Source organism: Schistocerca nitens, chromosome 6, assembly GCF_023898315.1.
Source record: "Schistocerca nitens isolate TAMUIC-IGC-003100 chromosome 6, iqSchNite1.1, whole genome shotgun sequence".
In the NCBI taxonomy this organism is placed as follows: domain Eukaryota; kingdom Metazoa; phylum Arthropoda; class Insecta; order Orthoptera; family Acrididae; genus Schistocerca; species Schistocerca nitens.
In genome coordinates this window covers 356,574,948-356,599,680 of record NC_064619.1, presented here as the reverse complement: position 1 = coordinate 356,599,680, position 24,733 = coordinate 356,574,948, and positions in this window count along the sequence as shown.

Here is a 24,733-nt window from a genome sequence, read left to right as displayed (position 1 = left end):
ATACATGTAAGCTTCGAAACACTAAAAATTCCATCATCTAATGTATTAAATAAAATCACTTAACTATCTGAGGTCATGCTCAACCGTGTTGTCATGGAACCGAATGGTCTGTGTCAAAAAAGTAAAAAGGAGGACATACATTCCATAAAAACCGTTTTCCCGTGCCGCCCCAATCGGGAACATTAGTAGGAATGCCCCACGGTGCTTGCACCTATTGTCGCAACTGGTCAAAGGATGTTTCCACTAACGGAGAAAATGCTCATTTACAAGAAGGCACATGGTCAGACTACTAACTGGAGTTAGCGATAGTGTACAGTACTTGGTGAAACATGAGAAATGTAAGTATCCATACTGTCCTGTTACGTGAGCACAGATACCTGACGTATAGAAACGACACAGTTTATTGTTTCCTCGTCACTCGACAAAGGTGCACGCTTATAATAGACTCTTATGTTAGGTCATGGTCCTGCATGTCACTGACTGAAAGACTTCGGTGACGTAATTCTCCAGATAGTCACTGCCTTCGCATTTCTGACGAGATGATTGAGTCTGCCCCATCGGTAGCCACAGCTCTGCGCCATCCACCCCTAGAGCTAAACTGTGTGTTACTCGATGAAGTACCACCTTGACAGAAGTGAAGTTTAGGAGTCTTCGCAGCCCAACATCGTGCAAACGGTTTCTGTTGGCTTATCCGACATTTTGATTATAGTATGAATTCTTCCTACTGTTGTCATGATATCAGCAGTATCTACGAATCTTCTGCTGTGTTCGGGTGTGAAATTGCATGCTGCTGATATCTGAAACCTAGATGACGAGCTCATGTACCTTTCTTAAATGACCATCACTGAAATGGATCGCCACCTGACACGTCACACCGAAGCTGTTGCAGAATTCTTTCATATAACACTCAGCTGTCAGTAGTGATGTTGCCGAACATGACCACTCTAGAACTCTGTTAGCTGTAGATAATTATTCATTGGCACCCTCCTTGAATTTCTACAGTGCTCGTTAACCCACTATATGTATTTCTCAAACGTCAGTGCAGTCTTTCTACAAATCTGTCTCCGTTTTCATAGTATGTTGTTTGTCTACGTTCACAAATACAGTGTTTCTCCGACAGTTCTTTACCAATGTTCATTCCTCACATCTTAATTGTGTCTTTAAATCTTAAGAGACATTTAATTCCTCCACAGCGTTCCAATAACTGTTCCTTGAAGAGGAGTCAGTTCTTAATGCAGTTGACTAAGCACGCTGCGAGATCTAGCTGCCTTCTCTTAAATTTGTGTAACTCTTCTAGTCTGTGAAAAACTGCTTCTTTATCGACAAACTTTTCACCTGAGCACAAATTGACCATGGCGTTAAGTGAACTCACGTGAACAGCTTATGAATGAAGAACGGAAGTGTAAGAATTTCAGTACGTTTCGTCAACAACCTACTAAAAACAGAAATTCGATTCATCAACTCGGTCTACGAAAAGACATTATAACATTAAGGTTTTGTAAAAGTCGTACGTGAGCCATTTTATCTCGATGACTGTGAGGATTCAATACATGAATAAAGAAGGTTTTTTAACTCCTAAAGTACTTGTTAAATATCAAATAGTTTACTAAAATAAAAAAAAATTCGCTATACAGTTGAACATTTTGCGAACTCGTGTCTCACAGTTTACATCATTTCATAAAGTAACAAAACTGAAATAAAATAAAATTCTACGAGACGTGCATTGACTGATTTCAGAGGATTAGCTGGATTTACTGTTAAGCAAACACCAAACAAGATTAAGCGACAAACATGTTCGGAATTGTTTTTGTGCTCAGTGGCGAAGTTGAGCTTCTGGTTATTTTATTGTGCCCTCAGTAAATTTCAAGATGCAGATGGTAACCAGGTCTATAGTTTTGGTTGAATATAGTGTCACTCGTTGCAGGGTCAGGCCCCAGCAAGGTCGAGTTTTAGAGACTGTGTCTTAATTTGTAAGTAGTTGAGTGTGTATGAACAGTTGTTATTGAGGTAAGATACGCTTCAGAAGATTTATGGCAAACGAGAGGCAGTCTGCACCACTCTGCAACTGGTTTCGGGATTCGGATATAACTGGTTCTGCCTCTGGCGGACGGTACTTTTCCTAACTGCCGGCTACATGTTTGGTGCACTGACTGTCGGGATATTTTCCTCGTCTGAGACAGCCAATCAGGAGCCTGAAGCAACTCGCGCTCTCCAAGAAACTTGTTTATCCTGCATTACGTTCCATTCGCGACGTGCAGCCAACAGTCTGCCTTGCAGTTTGACCTTCAGATTTTATGGCAACAGTATTTTACGTAATGCAGCTGGGCAAGTGGTAGCCTGTGGGGCATAGGAGTGTTGAGACAGGCCCAAAATGAGAAAGTACTCACTGCTAAGAATTTGCAAACTGCGTTATTCTTCATCGAGGAAAATAGTGATTCTGCTTCATTCGGACGGACAAGAAAATCCTTGCACCAAAAGAGGACGGGCCACATAATGGAAGCCTTACTTTTGTCTGTTGTTAATTTTGTGCTTACGAGAATTTCCTGGGAACAATATCATTTGGTAAGAACTACAATTCCAGATGTAGTTGCTTACAATCAATTTCATCATCACTTGCTGATGCCCTGTCTTTGACACTCAACAGAACGTCGGTTACAGCTGGGACATTCATGTCTAATAACTAAGAGTCAATTACTGTACAGGCTATTGGGTACCTAGCGAAACTTATTTTTCGAGTATTTTGCTAGTGTCAATTTAAAATATTATAGCTTACATACTGTATTCCATGCGAGACAGTATGTCTAACTTGGCCCGGCATTGCCTCATAAGACTTTCCTTAGTACAACCGATTCCCTTTCAGCTATAACGTCCGTTAGTGCATTATATCAGAAGATCTAGCTGTAACTTGTTTACTAGGTAATATGTACTTAAAGTTTCTTTATGCTTCACGAGCAGTGAACATCATGAAAAGCAGCATGTATACCACAGCATCCCACCGCATGTTTCTCTTCGAGCTCGTTAGGAAGACGAATTTGTATTTCATCGCTGATTGCTGGAAACACTTTGCAAATTTCGCTTTGGCTTTGAAAGTGGCTCACGTCTTTGGCGTCTCAGCTTTCACATGGTTTTCTCACCAGAGAACCAGAATGATACAACTTACTAATAGAGATGAATAGTTGAAAAATATGTAAAATCATTTTTAATGTAGCATATGGAGCACACGCGAAACTGAAAACCACTGGCGATTGCAAAGTCCTCATGTTTTATTCGTCCGTTCCCTATGCCTATGCAAATAAATTTTCCTTATAATACATGTCTCTTCTTATTGTTCCACTACGAGCACGTCGACAGACAGTTAAGCGTCATTCATGTAATCAGTGACTGCTCTACCCCGTTTGAACTCCCTTGGGCAAGCTTTATCAACAATATGAGGGTCAGTCAAATGAGAACCGAACACCCGCCAACACGGGACCATGGAGTGATTCCATTCAAAAATAATCACCACATCCGCTAAGATATATATCCCAGTGGGAGAGGAGACGATCAATTCCTGTTTCGCACAAATCAATCGCTCGCTGACAGATCCGCAAAGGCCCATTCTTTTGCACATCCTCGTCGTACTGGAACTGTCTTCCATGCATGTCTTTCTTCAGTTCGCCACAGATGTGGGAATCACAGGGTGAAAGGTCGGGGCGGTACGGAGGATGTTGCAGTCCTATTGACAGTGCGTGGGATGGGCAATAGAATGGTTCTGTAAGGCAACATTCCTGGGCGTTTTTATTTTGTGGCGCGTCGCAGTTTCTGCGAAGTGTCTTCATAGAGCAACGCACTGATTGCGGTTCCACGCTCGAGGAACGCGACGGACACGATAACGGCCGGCCCACACTGCCACTCCGACGAAGGTCACGATTCGGCAATGTGGTTGGGAAATACTGCAACCACTTCCGTAAAGACCGGATCTTTCACAGTGCGTTTTTCACATCTTTGGCGACCTGAAGACAGACATGCGTGGGCGTCGGCTTCTGTCCTACAGGAAGTGCAACAGCGAGTTCTACGAAACAGAAATTTATCGTCTCGCTCCTAGTGGGATGAAAGTCGCAAGGCGTGTGATGGCTACTCTGGAATGGAATCACTCCTTGGTCTCGTTGTGGCTGGTGTTCTGTTGTCATTTGACTGTTCCCTGCCCACATAACTCTAAAAAACCTGAAAGTACGAGTGGGATCGCGCTCAGAGTTAATAACGTATGTAGACAGTCTATATATATGTTTTGTTGAGTGAGTTTCCGACTATCTTTTGATGCAGTGACTTAAAAGTTTAAAATTTTGCACCATCGAGGGACCATATACCTTATTATTTAACATAAATTTCAACTTGATTCCTCTACCTCGAGAAAAAGGAGTCTTAATACATGGCCCTGTCGTATATTTGATATAAATTTCAACTGTGTACCTGTATCCGTTCCTGAGAAAAAGGTGTTTAAGTAGACGGACTGACAGACGGGCAACAGCGCTATAAGACTGAAAAGTGAAACCCTTAAATGAAAGGATGACTACGGTCTCCAAGTCCCGTGGTCCTTAGAGACGTAGAAAAGGCTCAAATTTGGAAGGCTAGCAAAGAAAATCGGTCATGACCCAGTCTAATAAATCATTCGGGCATTCATGTAAATTGTCTTGGAGAAATCACAGAATAGCTAAATCTCGGTATCTAATGCGTCACCGTAGCCGATACACTCAAAATATGTCTAATTATCGTATTGAGTGTGTTCGTCTAAATATCTTCATTATAAATCCGGAAATACCTAATTTATCGGCTTCAGTCTGAAATTTCTAGTTCTCCTTCCTTCATCTAAGTGCAACAGCTACTGAGTTGCTCAGTTTGTTTTCCAAATTATTAGCAAATTTTTGAAAATGCTTTGCAACACGTCATAGGAAATGAGTGGCGCATCTGACAGCTGCTCATAAGTCAAGTGCTGGCTTTATGAATATGTTTCACTGGATTATGTCGCATATAATTCCTTGTAGTTACCGTATGTGAAGTAGTGCACGGTTCCTGCAGTCTTCAGTACTTCCCTGTTACCGCAGTAATCTCAGATGAGTTTCACAGATACGTCTTGCTTCCATTACGACTGAGCCTGATACAACCCCGAAGGCAGTTAGGTTCATCTGGAGCATAGTAAAGACAAACCGTTAGAAACAGTGCTATCTCTGTTGTGATCCCTTTAATCCCTCCTGACGTTTCTGATAGGTCAGCGTGCTTATTCTTATTTTCATAGTCCTGCCCTTTGGTGTACTCGGTAATAGAAGGAATTTATATCATTATTGTGTTTTACTGCTCTGTTTACACCTTTGCTGTTGATTAAAAATGTCAGTAGATTTGCAACCTAATTATAATCAACACGACTGATTTGTTAAAAATAGATGCTCTCATATCGTCATTCCATTTAAATAATGCTAGAATGACCTTTCATTTTCTTCTTTAGCTACAATATTTAACGATACTTTCTCTGCTTTCGTCTGTAAGCCAATTTTACCTATGCTTTCCCAATGCAGCATTCGTATTTGAAATCTGCGGCATTCCTACGCTGATTAAACTTCTATTTGTCAAAGGAGTGGGTGACGTTCACCGTGTCATATCTGTAATAGCAATGACTTATGAAAATAAGGATAATTCTTGAGCTAATATCAAATTAGCGGTTCATAAATTACGAATCTGACATCGAAAGTCGAATTAGGGTCCGCTGAGAAAACCCATTACGCAGATGTATTTTTACTATGTCTGTGAAAAAGAATGAGTCTCTTTCTGTGGGCAGCCATCAGGTTTGTAACAACTGAGTAGTTTCTCAACATAGCTTTGCATGCCAGTATCCATCTTGTGTCTATACCTCCTTAGTGCGTTATTTCTTTGATTGTTTTAAAAATTAGGGACAGTTTCATTGGCATACTCTGTCAGATAAAACAGGGAAACTAGAAACCCTGTAGTTGCATAATTATTCAAACGCAGATATTTAACTACCTTCTTTAGAATATGTGATGCGAATATGTCACGTTACTATACCAATTCGGATACTGACATAATATATTTGCCATCACGACATGTTTATTGATATTGATCTTCAGTTCCATAAAATACCTTACAGCAAATAGACACTTAATGAGGCAGAGTGTATGTGATATCTTCTCATTTCGCATAATACTTGTATGTATTAGCAATTTTTTTATCGGCCTTCAGAGTCGTTTCGTGCTTCCCGCCACGTATTACTCTCGTCTGCCAACCTTCTCATTTTAGAGTAGCTGTTGCAACTTACAGCCTGAATTATTTGCTGAATGTATTCCAGTCATTTGCAGGATGTATTCCAATAGGTGCCTTCGTCTGCAGTTTTTGCCCTCTAAAGTTTCTTCTAATACCGTGGGGGTTATTCCTTGATTAGTTAACAGATTTCCTATATCCTGACCCTATTGATTTGCTGTGTTTTCCGTACATTCCTTTCCTTGCTTATTCTGCGGAAAACCTTCTCATTCCTTACATTATCAATGTACCTAATTTTGAACATTCAGCTTTAGTACACATCTCAAATGTATCGATTCTGTTCTGTTCCAATTTTCCCACCTTCCGTGTTTGACTAGTGTACAATGCTGTGCTCCTAACTTAGATTCTCAGAAATTTCTTCCTCAAAATAAGGCTTATGTTTGACACTAGCAGACTTCACTTGACCAGTGATGCCCTATATGCCAATGCTAGGCTGTTTTTTCTGTCTTCCTTGCTCTGTTCATTACGGGTTATTTTGCTGCCTAGGCAGCTGAATTCCTCAACTTCATCTATTTCGTTATCCCTAATTCTAGAATTAAATTTCTTGCTGTTAATAATCATTAATTTTGTCTTTCTTCGATTCACTTTCAGTCCTCATTCTGCACTCATTAGACTTTTCATTCCGAACATATCCTGTCACTCTTTTTCAGTTTCACCGAGGATAACAATGTCATCAGCGAATCTTAACACTGATATAACTTCAACTTGAATATTGGTCCCAGTATTCAACTTTTCCGTTATTTGCGTCATTGCTTCTTCAATGTATAGATTGAACAGTAGGGGTGAAAGACAAAATGCCTGTTTTACTCCCTCTTTAATCCGACCACTTCGTTCTTGGTCGTCCAGTCTTATTGTTTGCTCTTGTGATACTGTATGTCGTCTTTTCCATAGATTAGTTCTGTTTTTCTCAGAATTTCGAACGTCTTGCACCATTTTAAATCGTCGAATGCCTTTTCAGATTGGCAAATCCTATGAACGTCGTCTTGATTTTTCTTCAGTTTGCTTTCACTATCAACTGAAATATCATAATTTCATCTCTGGTGCATTTGTCTCTCCTACAGCCACATTAATCATCATCTAACATATCCTCAGTTTTCTTTTCCATTCTTCTGTATATCATTCTTCTCAGCAATTTGGATGCATGAGGTATTAAGCTGACTGTGAAATAGTTCTCACCGTTGTCGGCTGTTACAACCTTCGAACCTATATGGGTGACGTTTTTCCGAAAACAAGATGGTTTGTCGCCAGTCTCATACTTCCTACACACTAACCTGAATAGTCGTTTAGTTGCCATTTCACCAAATTATTTAAACATTCCGATGAAATGTTATCCATCCCTTCTGTCTTATTGTATTTTCAATTTAACAAAACTCTTCTAAAATCTGATTCTAATATTGGATCTCCTCTCTCTTTCCTATCGACATCTGTTTCTCCTTGAGGTAGGTCCTCACTCTCATAAAGGCATTCAATGTAGTTTTTTCCCCATTCTTCTCTCTCCTTTGTAATTAACAATGGAATACCCAATGCATTCTTAATGATACCGCCAATACCTCTAATTTCACCGAAGACTGGTTTGACATCCGTATGCTGAGTCAGTCCCCTCGACAGTCATTTCATTTCAGTTTCATCACATTTTTCCTGCAATTATTTCGCCTTATATTCCCTGCATTTCTTAACTATTTCATTGATAAGTGAATTGTATTGCTGTATTCATGAATTTCCCTGAATATGATTGTATTCCCTTCGTTCGTCGATCAGCTGAGATATTCTCCTGTTGCCCACGGTTTCTTCACAGTTACCTTCGTTGTACTTATGTTGTTCAGTCCAACTTTCGTGATTGCCCGTTTCAGAGATGTCTATTCCTCTTGAACTGAACGACCTACTGAGCTATTAATTACCGCAGTATCTATAGTCACGGAGAACTTCCACCTGCTCTGTTCGTCACTTAGTACCTCCGTATTCCACTTCTTTGGTCACTGATGCTTCCTGACTTGTCTCTTAAACTTCAGCCCATTCTTCATCACTGACTCTACATATGTTCCTTATATTCCTTACAATCTAGCATCTGATTTGGGAATCTCGGGAACTAATTGAAATTATTCCGTATCTCGTGTCCTTTTCCCAGTATACCTCCTCCTTTTGTGATTCTTGAGCATAGTTTCGCTATTACCATCAGAAATTTATTACAGTACTCAGTTAGCCTTCCTTCTCTCTCATTCCTAGTAACAAGCCCTTATTCTACCGTAACCGTTTTTGCTACTCCTTCCCATACATCCAAATTCCAGTCCCGAATGACTAAAAGCTTTTCATCTCCGTTTTCGTAGCGAATCACTATCTCAATATTCTCATATTCTTTGTCTCCCCATCTACTGCTACATGAACGGCATGTATCACCTCTGTAGATAGTGTTGTTGTGAGAAAAACCGGATCACTGAACGGTTCAGAGTAACCCACTCTCCGCCCCACCATCTTGTTCCCAACGAATCCTATTCCCGTTAGGCCATTTTCTGTTGCTGTTGATATTACCCTACGCTTATCTGACCAGAAATGGTTGACTTCTCTCCATTCCATTTCACTGAATATAGATTCAGAGTGTGAATTCCTCTTTTCAAATTATCTAACTTACTAGCACTTTGAAACTTCTGACATTCCAAGCCCAGACTCATAGTACGTCGGTTATTCAATATTTTTCTGATGGTCACCTCATCCTTGGCAGTACCCTAGTCTAGCCGGTATCTGTAAATCAGAAACAAGCTCTCCGAAGTGAAGCAGGTAACGTTGCGACGGGAAAAAACTTCTGTTTGGCTGACGCTCTAGGCGACTGGTAGTCTGCGTGGCTCCCAACGATTTGTATCTACAGCATGTTCCTCAGTTTTCCAACAGCTCTGTGCGCAAACGACACACGTTTGGTATTTCCTTGATGGTACATGATAATAGGTAACTGTACGAGTAACACCATAAACTGTTATCTGGAACAGAATTCAAGATGATACCAAGTCCTTGAAGCAGCAGACATAAATAAACCGTTCGAGATATGGAAAAGTGTTTTTCACCAAATTACAGTACGAAAAGGTGAACGAAATTTTGTTCCATAGTTTATATTCTTAATTCTTGTATCAAAAGAGATACTGTAGTAAGTATGCGTCTTTGAAAATGCAACGATACACTTTTACAAACTTATAGCGCCATTCTAAAGCTCTTGAAAATAGGAGAACACATATCGCTTACTAACGTAGGAGACGAAACTTTTTGTACAAGTATCCGAGAAATGTGTTAAAACTGAAAGGCAAAAAGGCTGGAAACAGTTACTGTGAAAACACTGTCGAATGCGGTTCTCAAGCCCCGTACCGACTTAATATGCACAAAGGGATATACCTACGGTTTTAAGATCGTTTTTTCTCCTGACCCTATTTTATACGACATACATACAGGAATGAGCGAGGTGGCGCAGTGGTTAGCACACTGGACGATGGCGGTTCAAACACCCGTCCGGCCATTGTGATTTAGGTTTTTGGCGATTTCCCTAAATCGCTTCAAGCAAATGCCGGGATGGTTTCTTCGAAAGGGCACGGACGATTCCCTTCCGCATCCTTCGCTAATCCGATGGTATCTATGTCCTCTGTTTGGACCCCTCTCCCAAATTAACCAACCTATACACATATAGCGTCAGCTAAGATTGTCCTCAGTGGAAGTGGCTTAATAAAGCTGTTTGTAGTATAAGTTCGTAAATCTGTTTAAGAGAACTGATATAGTGAAAACTAGTACTGAGTTTGAAGGTTTAATCCAACTACCGTGTCTGTCGTTAGATCCCCACTTATCGGTGTTTATAGTGCAATAGCCTATTTCTGCCACCTTGCCTTTTCTATTGCTGCTTATTACTCGGATACGTTGGTGAAAAGGTTCATCGCCGATACTAACAAGTGTCATACCATAGTTTGTCTTCTGGGAACTTACTTCAGTGTCTCGGTTGATAACAAATTTAAGACGATTGAATATTCAATGCAACTGCTTACTCCTCTCATTTGTCGAAACCTGTTAACGATATCTTGAAATGTACCCCTACACGCAAGGACTGGATCCAACAATAAGAGAAAATGAAGATAAATAAATAGTTTTTCTTCTGTATGCCTTAAGCCTTAGGAAGCTTTTAAAACTTGTATAGAGGCAGAGAATTTTAATGGTGATATGCGGGATGGTAAGTTTTCATTCGTTGAATTTCAATTACGCCGTGATCAAGGTGCAGTGAGTGTCCCTGGAAGAACCGGAAAGGCGTTCACTCACCACAGCGGGAGCCTGCAGACCGACCTTGTGCAGTGTATCACACTGACCGGGCGGCGTTCGTTTTCCTCATGCACCTCCGCCAATAAGCGGGCGAGTTCTTTGGAGTGGCCCAGTAACCGGTTTCGCTAGACGGCGGGATGTAGGACGTTGCCCTCGCCTTCCTCGGCCAAGACACAGTCTGCAGCCGAAGTGGGTGTTTGACTCAGCACTCTCGACCCTCTCCATGACTTACGTTCATGAGTGTCTGAAAAAGGAGTTAGCTCAGCTATTTTTAAAACGTTTAGAAAGAAATAGACAACAAATCGTTGGTTTACTTTAGCTTTTCTTTGATTTATCAAAGAATAACTTTTCTTTCACTGTTTGCTTAGAGTTTTACGTGTCATATGGATTAGTTTCTAGTGTACAACAATATAGAATGGCTTGCATTACATGTGGTAAGCTAAACAAAGTCTTGAAAGAAATCTGTGATCTCTGAAACGCAAGGTTTACAGAGCGTATTATCAATTTCACTTGTGACAGTGATACAAGGACTTGAAACACCAAAACCATACTGAAAGTAACGGTGAGGTACACAGTGGGAAGTACTGGGAGAGATATAAAACGTGAATCCGCTAACGTACAGGAACGGATGAATTACCTACACATTATGGAAGTTCGTTTGCCAGGAGAACGGATGGTAAACAGAACAGAAGAAGTTCCCATCAGTTATCTCTTATAGTACTGTGAGAGTGAACATTGTGAGTCCAATATGTCTGGATACAGCTAATCTAAATTTGTGCGAGTGATGATTCCATTTAAGAAAGCAATTATTCCTGACAAAGGATCATTTATCTTGGAAATCGATTGTGTATCGATATGCATGAGACGGAATGGGTGCCTAATATGTTCCAAAACACTGCACATAAAATCGGTCTTTTTGGTGCTCGTATCTTAGTTTCTGTTGGTGACAAAAAGGTATGGTCAAGTGTTTCGGATAGCCATTGCACAAAGGACCATTTGTGTAACCAACAGAATGCTCGTTGTATTGTACAGGGCCAAAGTATGAGTGTTACACACTTCCTTCTGCTTAGGCAAATGGCGCAAATCTATTGGTTCTTTTTGCATTTGATGTGGTCTGCAGCGGTCTTGATGGGACGTATGGAGGCAACGTTAGGTCACGGGCGGTTTTTCTGAAAATCCAACAAAAAGATTTCCTTTATTTTGTTTCCTCCGCCACCAGCGGACCAAAACCCAAGCGAGAAATCCATGACGGCTACTCACAGCTAATGGGTAAATTTTTTGAGATATATTCCTAAGATCCTGCTCTCGCAACCTTGAAACTTTTCATAGCATCTTTATCCGTTTCCAAGATTCCAGAGTTCGAAGCTACCCTACTTCTTCACGTAAAATCCATAATGACACTAAATCCAGATAATAAAAAACTGCAGAAAATTGCTCAAATTTTAGCGGTATATTTTCTAGGCATTTATCTAGAAGTGTCATCTTCCTTTTTTTAAAACTCTTTGTCCTTTATCGAGAAATACCCAAAAAACAAGTTTTTTGGGACCCAAACCCAGCCGCCGATTCCGAGACGTTTATGAACAGCAAATGGCTGTCATTTTTACAATGCATTCCTAAGAACCCGATCTTGAACGACCATGAACATTTTCTTCATATCCTTATCATTTACGAGGTACATAGGTTCAAGTTACCCTACTTTTACACGTGAAATATGCACCTAATATCCGGTGTGAGGCGGAAATGTACTTTATAAAGCGACGTAGCACAGAAAAATACGCTGTTAGGTGTCTCCGTTATCATCTGGGAACCCTTTTGTAGTCCTGATGCACACGCAAAATTTTGTGCACCTAAAATACGGTCTGAGATGAAAGATTAATTCTGCGTTATTTCAGTTTCACATAAATAAACTGTCTAAATTCTACTGACCAATAGATTTCTTTTCATAGGGATTACATGCCCTTTTGCAGCAGGAGTACAGGGAAACCAGTGGAAAAATGCTGCTGTCAGAGCACCGAAATGCAAATATGTTTTAAAAGACTGACTGAAATGTGGGGTACCAGCTGCCTCATTCAGCCTTTCTCAGCACCTTTAAAAATTTAACAATTTTCCCAAAAATTTAAGGATGCGAACATATTCGATCTTCTTTAGCTGAGACAGAAGAAGACAGTGACAGTGGCAAAGTGGCGAAAAGTAAAAATACTGGAAGATAATAGTGGTTTTGCTACATGAGAAGGAGACAATGGCATAGTGGGAGAAAGGGACGGACACAGCTGCAGCTGACCTAACTGTGCTAGGAAAAGAGCGGAGACACTGCCAGGGAGCGGGAGGGAGGGGGGGGGGGAGAATGAAGAGAAAGTTGACGTGAAAATGAGGACAGAAAGATAGTGACAGTGAGAAGGGACAGCAGCAGTGGGAAGGAAGGAATGAGGTATTAACAATAAAAGGGAGCAAGAGGGTAACGGTGACAGTGTGGGGACCCTGTAATAGTGTGACGGAACGAAGGGAACTGTGGCTGTGACACAAGATACAATCAGAGAGAGACACAAAGAGATAATGACAATTACTTGGGCTGAATGAGTGGGTGAGAAAGACAACTGGGAGAGGACGGGTAAGAGCGACTTACAGCAATAGATTATTAGGTGTGAGTTACAGTTAAGGGACGTTGTAGTAGTTTGAAGTGAGTTGTATGTTATAAAAAAAAGCGCGAATGTGTTCGTACGCCAGAATTACTGGAAAAAAATTGAAGGTAATGAGGAAGGTAGAACGAGGCCGCCGCTAAACCAATCTTCAGTCACAGACTTTTAGAATGAACAAGAAGATACTCGCATTTTTGCGCTCTGATAGGGACACGTTTTCGGTGGTATGTTATTATCTCAGTAGATGGAGGTAAAGGAAAACAAAATCTATTATTTGTATCTCCCACAAGCAGCTTAATTTTCTACATCTCCCCCATGCATGGAAGGAAGAGGGTATGAGATGGTTTCTACAGTATTCTGTTCTTAATATACATCTTTTAGTAGTTTAGACCATATTTCACACATTCTAAAAATTAGTTTTTCGTGATAGCAATGCTTTCATTGAACACTGGCTTTTACAAAATAACTAACGATGTAACGAGTCACAAACACTGGTGATATTTAGTCACTTAGGGCTCAAATTATATGTATTTTATTAATGATCACCAATGGTATTCTTAGTTAAGAAACTATCATAAAATCGAAATTTCTACTCAAGTGTGGTGACTAATGTGGAGTATTTATTTGGTGATGGATATTGTAAATATACTGGTTATAATTTGTTAGCGATTCTCCTGTCACTTTTGTTACTAAGAGGTTCTATATGGCTCATTTCAACTTGTCTAGAAACGTTTCTCGCGCTAATGTATGTGATATGGCCCAGTAAATGAAAAGCACTCTTTACCTGTGTGGTTTGAAATTTTCGAAATCATAGGCGAATTTGTTTTGATGATAAGTTTTGTAATTTAGTTAATTTCATAACAGACATTCGACGACTCTTGTAAATGATAACAGTGGCACCTCTTATTTGCTGTCTACTAATTTTAGAAAGTTTAATTGTAAATATGATTTGTGAAGTATCATTCACAAAATAGTCATTCACGTTAATGGTGTGAGCGGCTAGTCAGGCTCTCACACTAGAAATGTAGCAGCAGAATGAAGGTAAGGCTCGGCACACGAATCTTGTATCCGCCGGTCTTGAGAGGGCTCTGACTGCGTATTGTGGGAGACGAGAGACAATACGTCCCGACCCCATGAGCGCTCTGTCGACAAGATACAATAGTGATACGACAAAAGACACTATTTATTAACACAAGGAGACGGAACGTCACAACGTAAGTCGTGACTGAGTAATTAATAGAACGTAAGTCATGTCGAATAACATTTACGAATGTCATTGTATTTTTGCGATGGCTGTTTGCTCCAAGTTTTGAAACAAATTGCGTAAAATGTAAAATGTAGGCACACAAAAAATTACAGAAAAAACGTTTCCTTAACATCTATCAAAGAAACAGGAACGTTGCTGTGAATTGAAACACAGGTTTACATTGGAGGTTAACGTAAATTACGAATGGAAATTAATTTAACTGCTCCCAGTTCCTTAGGGGTTCTTTTTTAGTGAAAAGTTTGACAACTGACGAAAGATGTGCAGCTTACACAGCGCGAAAGAACTTCGGAATGGAGCCTTTAGCTGTGCGAGGACGCATCCGACGTAAGTTTGTCAGGCGTCGCTGCCCTTGGCCGAGGCCGATTTCGTCCTTCTACGGTTGACCAATGGGAGCGCGCCCTCGTAGTGACGTTTTTCCGGGAACTACACTAGCACCATGCGCCTTTGCACTCGCTGAGAGGTCGCTACACGCTGCATTTGCATAACGTTCAGCAGTTTACGGTGTGCTACAGCTGGTGCTCACCTTCTGTAGGCCTCAGCAAGGTACGTGCCATGACCACTGCTAGTGTGACGTCTTGGCTTTCGAAATCTTAGCAGTTATGAACAGAACTAAGGTACTTACGGCCTAAGCATGCCCACTAGTCAAGGTAAAAATTCCTCACAAAATACATCTTTCATAATAAGAGATTTTTTTAAATATAGTTGCAGACTCATCCATAACGGCACGTAAAATACAGATTTGACGAAGTAAATCCAGCTTCAGTATTATGAATTATACAATTATTTGTAGATTATATTGAAAATCTGAGATCCGAAAGTAATTACTGTTTGATAATGCTAAGAGATATTTACAACAGGTTGAAGCTTTCGTTGCGACGGGATCTTCTCATGAAATTTCAATCACAAGTTTTCTCCTCCGATTGCGAAAACATTTCTTTGGTACCCACCTACATAGGGAGAAATGATCATCATGATAACTTAAGAGAAATCAGGGCTCGCACAGAAAAATTTCAGTGCTCATTTTTCCCGCGTACCATTCGAGAGTGGAACGGTAGGGAGACAGCTTGAAGGTGGTTCATTCAACCCTCTGCCAGGCTCTTTATTGTGAATAGCAGACTAATCCCGTAGATGTAGCTATTCCGGGCGTATCTCTTCCCATCACAACAGTTACTTTTGTTGATCAGGAGGCTCGATATTCTGACACTGACCTCTCCGTATTTATTTCCTTTAACGTCATTTGTCGTCACAAGAATTAGCAGCTGTCACTTAATACAAGGCAGAAATCCAGTAGGCGTTTGGATATTGACTCTTATGTACAGGGGCCTGCGGTATTCTGCTCTGTCTATTATCAATAAGTTATCACAAGATTCATAAAATTCTTAGCAGCAATAGTAGCACATTCAAGTCCAAACTGAAGGATTTTCTTATGGATCAGTCCTGTTGTGCTGGGTAGTTCTTGGGAAAAATTAAGCTTTACCCTATATTATATTGTTAATTACGGTAATATATATTTGCAGCATGTCACCTGTATTGCATTCGTCTACGTTTTATTTTATTGATGTTAAATACAAGTACATGTACAAAGTCTTTTCGGGACCATGGAGATTCGGTCCGGCAGAACTAGATGTGTAAAATAAAATGAAATACAAACAAATAAAAAATTATTGACTGAGGTAAGAAGTCCCAGCGTGATAAGTGACTCTACAATGTACTCTTGTTTGTTCTGGTAATTGGCAACACCTCTGTTTCTACGTAAACATTTTTTAGAAAACATTGTTGCTCCACGACGAATTAATCCCATCAAGCAGAATGTAGGCACCTGTGGAACATGTATTTAAATAGCGTCTGTATTGAAATAGCATATTCACCCATGAAAGAAACAAACTATCCTGCTTGCCTACAGATGTTCGTAAAAATTGCCTTCCTTCAACGAAGTGTCGGCATCCATGTCCAAACTAACAAAAATATTTCACATTCTTATGAGTGTGTGTGTGAGAGTGTGTGTGTGTGCGTACAGTTTCGTCTCTATCTCTCTATCTCTCTCTCTCTCTCTCTCTCTCTCTCTCTCCCTTGACCGGCAGAAACTGGATTTGAGAATTTTCTGACGAACACTGACAAGGGAACCTCCACATCGCACCCCCCTCAGATTTAGTTATAAGTTGGCACAGTGGATAGGCCTTGAAAAACCGAACACAGATAAATCGAGAAAACAGGAAGAAGTTGTGTGGAACTACAAAAAAATAAGCAAAATATACAAACTGAGTAGTCCACGCCAAGATAGGCAACATAATGGACATTCCGGGACGAGGAGCGCCTTGGTCCCGTGGTTAGCGTGAGCAGCTGCGGAATTAGAGGTCATTGGTTCGAGGCTCCCCTCAAGCGAAAAATTTTTCTTTATTTTAGCAAAGTTATGATCTATCCATTCGTTCATTGACGTCTCTGTTCACTGTAATAAGTTTAGAGTCTGTGTTTTGCGACCGCACCGCAAAACCGTGCGATTAGTAGACGAAAGGACGTGCCTCTCCAATGGGAACCGAAAACTTTTGATCGCAAGGTCATAGGTCAACCGATTCCTCCACAGGAAAACACGTCTGATATATTCTATACGAGACTGGTGACGGCATGTGCGTCACATGCCAGGAGTATGTTGTCGACCCACCTAACTTGTACACTTGGCGAATGGGTAAAAAGATTCTAATACGTTGCCCGATTTAGGTTTTCTTGTGGATGTGATAATTACTCCCAAAAAAGTGATGAAAACATAAGAGTTTGTCACATAAACTACAACAAATGAATCCAAAAGTCTCACACTCGCACAGTTTTCGCTGTGCTCTGTCAAAACATATGTTTTTTACGTTTTCAAACTTTCGTGTGCAGACCGTCAAATCCTGCATATGTCCAAGCAAATCTGAACATGTCCTGGAATTTTGTAGAGCGAAGTTGATTATGTGCGAGTGCCTGAACTTTGATAATTGTCTGAAAATAAAAAAATTAAACTTTTTGTTCGAAGGAAGACTTGAACCAAGGACCTCTAATTTCGCAGCTGCTCACGCTAACCACGGGACCGCGGCGCTCCTGTATTCTGTCGGTCCTTGATGTTGCCTATCTTGCGCATGGACTACTCTGTTTGTATATTGTGTTTATTTTTTCATAGTTCCACACAACTTCTTCCTGTTTTCTCGATTGATCTGTGTTCAGTTTTTTAAGGTCTATCCACTGTGGCAACTTATAAATAAATCTGAGGGGGGTGCGATGCGAAGGTTCCCTTGTGAGAAATGTCACTCATAGAACTCTTACAACACACAATCATGCCACACCGAAACCTTGTGAATATTTGAGTAAGATAATTTTTCTTGCTGTTGCATCAATTAGAAGGATACAACAATCGCTAAATCTTTGAGGAGATATAGTTCTGTTATTGATTTGCTTCACGGTACTTTTGCCTTTTTTTGCTTGTCAAGGCGTAGAAAGCTCCAATTATACAGTCCTCTTCCATGATATACATTTCTCGCATTTATTTCGTGAACGTTACGGAATATTCATTAAAATTCCACATTGTTTTCTCGTCAGATCTTGTAACCGTTAACATGCTAGTAGGCTTCCATAATAAGACATTTGTGTTCTTCGGCCACAGCCGGAACTGCATGTGTTAAGACGACTCTAGTCCAATTGCTGCTGCTGTAGCTACTGCTAATTGAAGCCACATCTGTACCTTGGACTATTGGATTAGATTAGATTAGATGTCCATTTAAGCTTTCTTAAACTATATTAGTAGTGAAACTTTTTCTGGTTGTTGGCACGTTTTTGAACTCTGGAACCCTTCAGGAGACAAAGCAACTGGCTTTAAATTTTTGATAAGGTTAGTCTTATGTCTAATACTGATTCCATGAAATCTGTTGGTTTGGAAAAGAGATATAACTTATGACTAATTTCATTAAAAAAATAAATATGTTACGAAGTATAATTTGTTTCTCCAATTGTATAAACCACTGAGCCATGCTGGCTGAAGGAAGCGATGGATTCAACGCTACTCTTATGTCTAATACTGATTCCAGGAAATCTGTTGGTATGTAGAAGAGATGTAACTTATGACTAATTTCATTAAGAAATAAATATATTCGAATGTCTTAGTTTCTTTCTTCAATTTTATTAGTCCTTGGGACATGCTGGCCGAAGGATGTGATCGATTCAGTAAAAAGTAAATATATTAGAAAGTATTATTTTGTTTCTCCAACTGTATTAGCCCTTTGACCACGCAGACCGAAAGAGGTGATCGATTCAACGTCCTCCCTATTGTTTGAGGTTTGAAGTGAATATATATCGCGAGGTAGTGCGTATCGCATGGACGAGCGAAACATTTACTCTTTGTCGTCGCAGTGCTCCATGGCGAGCGAAGGAAAGTAAGAAAATACATAGACACTGCGAAGCATTTCGTGAACAAAAACAAATTAACGACCACTTAGTTATATGTATTTCTTGTATAGATTGTGATTTATTGTGATAAATGCGTATTTTATGTTATGTACCTGCACTAATGTTGTGCTTCGTATGATTTCATGTACGACTGATGGAATAATTCTATGTGAGCTACATCCGACATCAGGCAGCCACGACAACCTGGATCCATGACATATGAACTTCATATGCCTCTAATCTGCAGTAAAGGTAAGCACAAGAATGACGTGCTAACTCTTTGCACATATTAGTCTGGTCCTGATAGATAACGACTAGATTAGAAAGATTTAGTTATTAGATGCTTTAGTATATGCAGAGTGATATCTGTTTCTCTTTGTTGATGTATTCACAGTTGTGGAGAGTTATTCTGGGGTATAGAATCTGCTGTGTATTTTCGTGGGGTAAAGCTGAATGGTGTCCAGAGTAAAGTAATTACAAGAATAGTGAACATCTGAATTTTTATGTTTAAAACCAGATCACAGTTTAAAATTCAGAGGGAACAGGAAGCGAATTTATAGCCCAGTGGGGATGAACAAATCCCAGGGTAAATCGTAGATGCTAGCCAAGGAGAATCTAAAGATCCTATGGCTGAGCTTTTAAATTATATGAAACTGTTGAGGAATACCGTAGCTAGTTTAGTTGCGGATATCTGCTTTTCAAGTGAATATTTCAAAAACAGTAGAAAATGTAGCTTTGGAACAGACTCAAATATCTGCTCCGCAAGCGGATATATCAGCTGCGCAGGTGGCTGTTTCTGCAAATGTAGAAATCATAGCAATGGAACAGGCAAATATAGTGGCTACAGAAACAAATGTGGCCAGCACTGTGAGCAATTTCGTTATAGAACAGGCAGGGTTATACGAAAAAGTAAAAGGTATAACAAATACAGTGACCGAACTGCCCACAAGGGAGATTTTGTTAAAGTATTAGCTGATGTGAATACCTTGACAAATGAAGAGACAGAAATCAGGAAAGAAAGAAATAGTATGAAGCAAACCTACGAATAATTTCCGATCGCAATAAACAGAGTAAGCCGACCAGAGTGACCGAGCGGTGCTAGACGCTACAGTTAGGAACCGCGTGACCGCTACCGTCGCAGGTTCGAATCCTCCGTCGGGCATGGATGTCTGTGATGTCCTTAGGTCACTTAGGTTTAAGCAGTTTTAAGTTCTAGGGGACTGATGACCTCAGAAGCTAAGTCCCATAGTGCTCAGAGCCATTTGAAACAGAGTAAACAGTGAAATGGTAGCCTTCCGGGGGAGACAACAAACGGCAGAAGTAGAGGTACAAAACCTGGCCTCAGCACTAAAGGAATTAGCCGGATGGGAAGGGCGGGTGTAACAAAAGTTGCAAGAAAAAAAAAGAAAACAGTAGTTTAAGCAACAATTAGACAACTGGGTTGTAGGCAAGGAAGAGCAGGAGATATAAAGGTATCAAGAAAGTGGTAGAGAAAATAGTGAGTGAAGGCCTACCGTTATCTCACAAAATAGATCAAGAGTTGAAGGAAGTTCGCGAGCAGATGGGAACCGTTGTCCAAAAATGGAAAGGACAAGTTATCCAGAATTTGCAAACGTGCACTCATAGGATAGAAGAACATCGGGGAGCGACTACAGAGGAAAGAAAGGAAGCTAGCACAGTGTGTAGATCTAAAGGTAGAAATCAAGGCTCTATGTATAATTATGGGGTAAGGAGCAGTACCAAGGTACACGCAAGAACGCAAATATTTATGGAAATATGTAACATATGAGTGATTTTATCAGATCTATCATGGAAGAGAAAATGTTAAGGCATAGGCAATCCCAAATATTTTTCCGGAAAAGAAGACATTAAATCCTGTAGTATTTATCAGACGATTCAGAGGAGTGTTACCATGTGCTTGGTCGATCGACAGAAAACCGAATATGTGTCAGGATACATCCAAGGCTATCGTAGTGTGTGGGTGACTGACATAATAGACAAGGCTTTCCTAAATAGATATTGGTCGAGAGGCATTCAGGAGAGATTGAAGAAGGAAGTACATAACGCGGACCTCTTCTCTTACCGAAAAGGGAACTTAAGGAGATACTTCGAAAAATATTTGAATAAAGCAAGATACTGCGATCAACCAATAGATCACAAAAGTTTGATAATGATTATCAAAGCTCAGCCTCCGATGGAGATCGGGGAACAGAGAGGAAGAAATAATTACAACAAATCCTGTCGAACGGAAAATAGGCAGATAGACTATAACAGTAATGATGGAATAATGAATGGACGATAAATAGATCATTTCCATCGAACCTATATTAACAATGTTTACAACAATGGAGAAAACTGCATGGAACAGCAGAATAATGGAAGAAATTATGAGCTGAACAGAAACAAACAGAGGCAATTTGAAAGAAGGTACAATCGTATGTATAATTACTGTAGAAATCAAGAACAAAGTAATCAAACCATATACGAGGCGAGGTCAAGGCCAACAAATAATCAAACCTGAGGAAAACAACCACCCATCATAGTCGAAGAAACCGATGACAACAATGGACCGGCTAGACCAAGAAATTTAAACTTAATCTGACCGGATTACGGCCCAGATGTTCGGTCGATAAAAGAGTAATGTGGGGCAAGCAGTCACCTGTAAACTGTTTTAGATACAACGATGGAATGAGGATCATTGAGGAGCTAACGAAAGACGTTAATCCTGGGGAACAAGATTCTAATAAAGTGCCAATATCAGAGATCCGTTCCGAAATATCAGACATACCTATCAGAGTAATCTTGGATACTGGAGCCTCGATAACTGCAAACTCCAACAATTTATTTAAACGGTTATCCCAGAAGACAGAGTTACCCGTGTTGACGATCCGAAACTGTAAGATCGTTGGAGACTTAGGTACCCACTCGCAACCAATCTGGATACAAACTTAGCTAGATGTAAGAATACAAAATACAGCAATAAGGTGCTAATCTTAGTATTTCAAAAATTAATGGAAGATTCTTCTAATAATTTCCGGGTATGCAGCCGGATCCCGTCGACATTCTGCCATGATATTTCGGCCCAGAGACGTCGGCCATCATCAGGTGAGTACACAACTATTGAAGAGCCCAGATGCAGTTGCGGTATTTATGCCGAATCTCGCGCATGCGAAATGTAGTGGTATCCTAAAGCGCATGCGTCAGATGTTGACAGATGTTGACATTCGCGGCATTATTAGAAGGAGAAATACGCCGAGAAAATTTCAGAAGTCACATAATAGAAGATTGTATCATCGAATTAGAGACTATGAGGGAGAAGGACTTAAGAATAGACTCCTGGTCTGGTAAAATCAGTTTTTGTGATAATGGGGAAATGGCACAAGTTGATCTGATCATGGACGAAAGGAGCATCGGAAATTACTGCCCTGGGCATAGTATTATGCTCATTAGAAAATAAAGGAGATGTAAACGTACAGAAGAGGTAAAGGAAAGCAACATACTTGGGATATCAGAACAAGTGGATGAAAAGGCAAATGAAGTTGATGGATTGGAAAACGAACAAAATGATCAGTTGGTAGATCTATTGGAGAAATATATCCAGGTTTTTGAAGAAAGGCCAGGAATTATTAAGGGATTTACATGCCATTTGGAGGTGTTACCTCATGAGATGTATTGCAATAAATCACATCCAATTCCATGGAAATTGAAGAAATCAGCGAGTGATGAAATAAACAGGATGATAAACTGGGACCTAATACAACCATCGGTCAGTCCATATTATAGTCCACTATTAGTGGCACCCAAACCAAGGGGAAAAGTAAGATTTGTGTTGGATGCAAGGGTCATCAATATACTTATTGCACTGTTGAGAACTCATCCAGAAAATATACACAAACTCATTTAGAAGTTTCATGGAGCCAGGTACTTTACCAGTATTGACCTCAAGTAATCATATTGGCAGATCAAACTGGATGAACAAGCAAGACAATACGCAGCCTTCTTATATACTAGAAGAAAATATCGGTGTGACCGAGCGGTTCTAGACGCTTCAGTCTGGAACCGCGCGACCTCTACGGCTGCAGGTTAGAATCCTGCCTTGGACATAGATGTGTGTGATGTCCTTAAGTTATTTAGGTTTAAGTAGTTTAAGTTCTAGGGGACTGATGACCTGAGATGTTAAGTCCCATAGTGCGCAGAGCCATTTTTGAAGAAGTTCTCAATTTAATGTGTTGCTTTTGATTTGGATGTGAGAGCAGGAGTTTTTGTAATGGCATTAGATGAAGTGTTAGGACCTGAACTACGGAAACAGGTCACCGTGTTCGTAGAGGACAGCTTAATCGCTACTGCAATGTGGGAACAGCACATCTGCTTATTTGGGTGATTATTGGAAACTTTTAAAAGATCTGGAATAACTGTAAACCTGTAAAAGTCTCACTTCGGGATGAAGAAGATAAAATATTTCGGTCATTTAACTGGTGACAAAGGAATATTGCCGGACAGTGCCAAGATTTCCCTACACCTGGGATAAGAAACAACTTAAAGCATTTTTTGGTTTGACCTAATTTTTTCGAAGGTTCACCGAGGACAGAGTCATGAATGCAGAGCCATTAGTAAATTTGTTAAGAAAGAATGTTTCTAGGCAATGGACAAATGAGTTAGTATGCCATTGGGAAAATCAAATACACTCTGGTAAATGCGAAATCACAGCATCATCCAGATATGAACTTAAATTTTTGCTTGATGACAGATTCTTCCAATGTTGGATTAGGAGCTTGACTTTTCCAACTTAAGACAACTAACGTTCTGCTCTATAGCTTTTGCAAGTAGAGTATTATTGAGTTGTGAAAGGGAATATACCCCGACTGACCTGGAAGTATTAGCTATAGTTTGGGCTTTCAAGAAGTTCTGTTATTATTTATATGGGGCTCAAACAATAGTCTACTGTGAACACCGAGCTCTCAGCTTCTTGCAAATGTGCAAGGTGCTCACACCGAGATTATTGCGGTAGACAATGGCGTTACAGGAGTATCGGTTTCACATACGACATATTAAAGGAAAGAACAATCAAACTGCAGACCCCCTATCTAGGCTGCCACAAGGATTAGATCAGGAAGAACAATTGGTTTATCAAAGGGAGGTATTTACTATCATGTTAATGAAAGAAACAACAGCAAGAAAGCGTTATTAGGAATTAGGCCAGGGGATGGAGAAGTTACAGAAAAAGGATATACGGTAGTGTGCTGTTCAACAGAAATTGCCGCAACCTTAGTATGCCAACCTGAAAGACTATTATAAGGTGATAAATGGAGTTTTATTCCATCGTAGGAATACCAAAGGAGATAATTGGTGCATATGTATTCCTGAGAGTCATGAAGTCAAGTTGATACAATATACTCATACGAACGTATTGCTACTTTCCTAATTTGCGACGGAAAGTACAAAAGGTCATTGGAATGTGTGCAATATGTCAAGAAACAAAACCTAATAATAAAGGTAGCAGGTTATTCATCCATTCTATATTACCAGAGAAACCACTAGCTTCGGTATCCATAGATGTCTGCGGGGCATTACCTAGAGCGCGAGGAGGAGGTAGATACATTGTAGGCTTCTTGGATGTATTTACAAAACATGTGTAATTATGTCCAATGAAAACCGGTACGTGTAAAACCATCTGAAGGAAATTATTTCTGGAATATATACAGGAAATATGGAAACCACAAGCTATTATATCAGATACTAGCAGTAATTTTACCTCGTATACCTGGGGGAACGCACTGGAGCAAAATGGAATTAAAGAAATACTAACATCATGATATAATCCGAAAGCGAG